This window comes from Perca fluviatilis, chromosome 19 (genome assembly GCF_010015445.1).
Source record: "Perca fluviatilis chromosome 19, GENO_Pfluv_1.0, whole genome shotgun sequence".
NCBI classification, from domain to species: domain Eukaryota; kingdom Metazoa; phylum Chordata; class Actinopteri; order Perciformes; family Percidae; genus Perca; species Perca fluviatilis.
Window position 1 is genome coordinate 16,322,089 of NC_053130.1, and position 2,881 is coordinate 16,324,969.

A 2,881-nucleotide genomic window follows, 5' to 3' on the forward strand; every position below is an offset into this window, starting at 1 on the left:
CTGCCAAGAGACAAAAGGCCAAAATCTACATTTAGATATGAAGCACTGGTAAATTGATTAACCAATTTACACACCAGCATGAATTAATTGCCAGTACAATGTGGAAAGAAATGAATATTATACCGTCAGCTTCATATTCCCTGCACAGTCGTATGATAGATTCGGTGCAGGGTTTATACTTGGAATAATAACTTCAGCACTCCTTAGCGGCTCTAAATTATCACTCCAGACCACCGTCGTCATTAAACCTCCTTTCCCTCACTGTGCACTCTGCCTTGCTTTGATGTATAGTCCCTGTATGTTTCTGCTACACAGGCAGAATGTCACGGCTGAAATGGGATTTTCTCTTTTTATGTCAAGCACATAGAGAGGGAGAGGGAGAGAGAGACAGAGAGAAAATGGTTCTCTATCTGAATAGCTGTACACACTGTTAAGCTGGGGGATATTTCACACGGGCTACCACAATCCATAGGAGAGGCTATGCAGATCCCTATTATACTGCAGAGTCCCGGCTCCAAAGGGCAACATAAACATGGTTGACAACACAGAAGTTTCTTTTCTAAAAGACACATATTACACTTGTGCTTTTTGCAAAATCATCGATTGTATTGTATGCTAAAAGCTCAATTTCTACCCATATTCTCTATGAGCAGTAGATGGGTTTTACATCCCCACACATGTAAACTTGGTGTGTTAGCTGCTGAAATAAGACACCGATCACCACAATGTACAGTGAATAAGGTCCTCTTGAAACCAGCACAGTTTAAAAAATGTTTTCAGTAATAAAAATGTAAAAGAAAAATGGGGATAAGGGACCATTTGTTATTTATTTAAGGGGCCACCGGAGGAGTTTTGGGACCTTTAACCAAAATAGACCCTCCCCAGTAACATTTTTCTATGACCCTCCAAAACAATTTGGAAAACAGGCATGACCCTCCCCCAACAATTTATCGATACCTTCTGCACTGGTTTGCGCTTGGCAAATATATACAGATTATCATTGTTTTTTTACAGCCACGATATACAAGACTAAACCTCTGCTTTCTCATCTGACGCATCCCACTCCTCCGTTATGGTGTGGTGGCCATTTCAGTAGATTTACTCACTAACGTTGTTGTGGAAACACAATAAGCATGGAAACTAAATGCACACTTCCTGCATTACTGCATTACTTCAGATACTAAGTTACTCCTCTAGTAAACTAGTATTCACATGAAATAAAACAATAAAAAATTGAGACCATTCAGCAAAGCACTCTGGGTAACATTCAACACACAAACTGGTTGCTATGGACTCGTCACTAGGCTTCCTCCACTTCCCCGTTTAAACAAAGTGGAATAAAACGTATAAAAGTCCAAATCTACACAAAACCCGCAATCAGTTAGTAAGCTGACATCAAATGTGGCATTTAGGAAACCTTTATTGCAACCTTGGCACGGTAAGATGTCCAGACTAGTGCAAATGTCATTTTCGTTTACGTCCTGCTGCTCCCATCGTCCGCCAGGAATTTTACTAAAGCAGTATATGAAATCAGATGTATTACCTACTACCATTTAGTTGTTTTGTGTTATTTAAGATATTTATAAAATATCTGATCTTGCCAGACATAATTCTATTCAACTCATTTTTTAAACAATGCAATTACCTGTTTCAGTCACCAGGGGGGCAGCTCCCCTGCCCCACAGCAAACTCATGGGTCAGACCCATCTGGTAGCGGGGGCCAAGACTAAGAGAGCTACATGGAAAAATATGCACCAAACAAGCCACTCTGAAATTTTGCTGGGTGACCCCCCCCCCCAGACTAAAAAATGTTGGATGACCCTCCCCTCAGCAAAGAATAAAAAGACATGACCCTCCCCTATTTTCCTCCGGTGGTCCATTCCATAAATACCGAGGGTCCCTAAGACACAAGTGAGTAAACACAATAAATCACTGTAGAGAACTGCAAATGGCTAACCCTACCCGATTTCTTTTAATCTAATTTTTTTTGTTTTTTAAATGTAGGAATGTAACTAACAATTATTTTCATTTATTGATTATTATGATGATGATGATATTGTCAATGATTATTCACTTGTTGAAACCAACAGGCGTTCAATCTCAAAAATGTCAAGGCAACGTCCACAAATGTCTTGTTTTGTCTAGCCCAAATTCCCCAAAAAGATTTTTAATTAACGTAATAAAAACAGCAAATCCTAACATTGGAGAAGTTAGAACCAGAGAATGATTTGCATTTTCCACTTGAAATATTACTAAAAATAATCCATTGATCCAAAAATGGGTGCTGATTAAATTTCTTTCTGTGCAGCACTAATTAATCGACCAATTATTTCAGCTCCACTGATCTACACCGATATGTAATATCAATAATGACAATTTTAGAAACAGCACAGTGAGTCACAGGTAATACTAATCTAATGTGATAAATGCTCGCCAAACACATGGATAAAGTCTTCCTCTGTACAGGGTTTAAGAGAGCAGGGGAATGGTAGCTGGCTTTGTCAGCAGCAGCAAAAACGCACCCTCTAGGCAAAAAAAACTAATTTTTTTTTCTTCCCTCCCATAACTCCATCATCTGTCCTTCCGCCTCAGTGGGTTTAGAGGAGAGGGGCAATAGGGGAAGCCAGGGGAAGGCATGGAGCAGAGGAGGACAGATGAAAGCAGATAGCCTAACTAAGTCGCAAAAGAGATAAGGAGGGAGGGAGTTTGAGAGACAAAGAGGGAGAAAAAGAGAAAGAGGAGCAGGGCGGAAAGGCTTTTAATCTGTTATGACATTCCCCGATGCTCAACACATTTTGCTCTGCGAAGGGCTCGGCGCACACAGCTTTGATTTCATATTGTTCCATCAGACATGATGAGAACCACTCTGGGGCTGCACAGC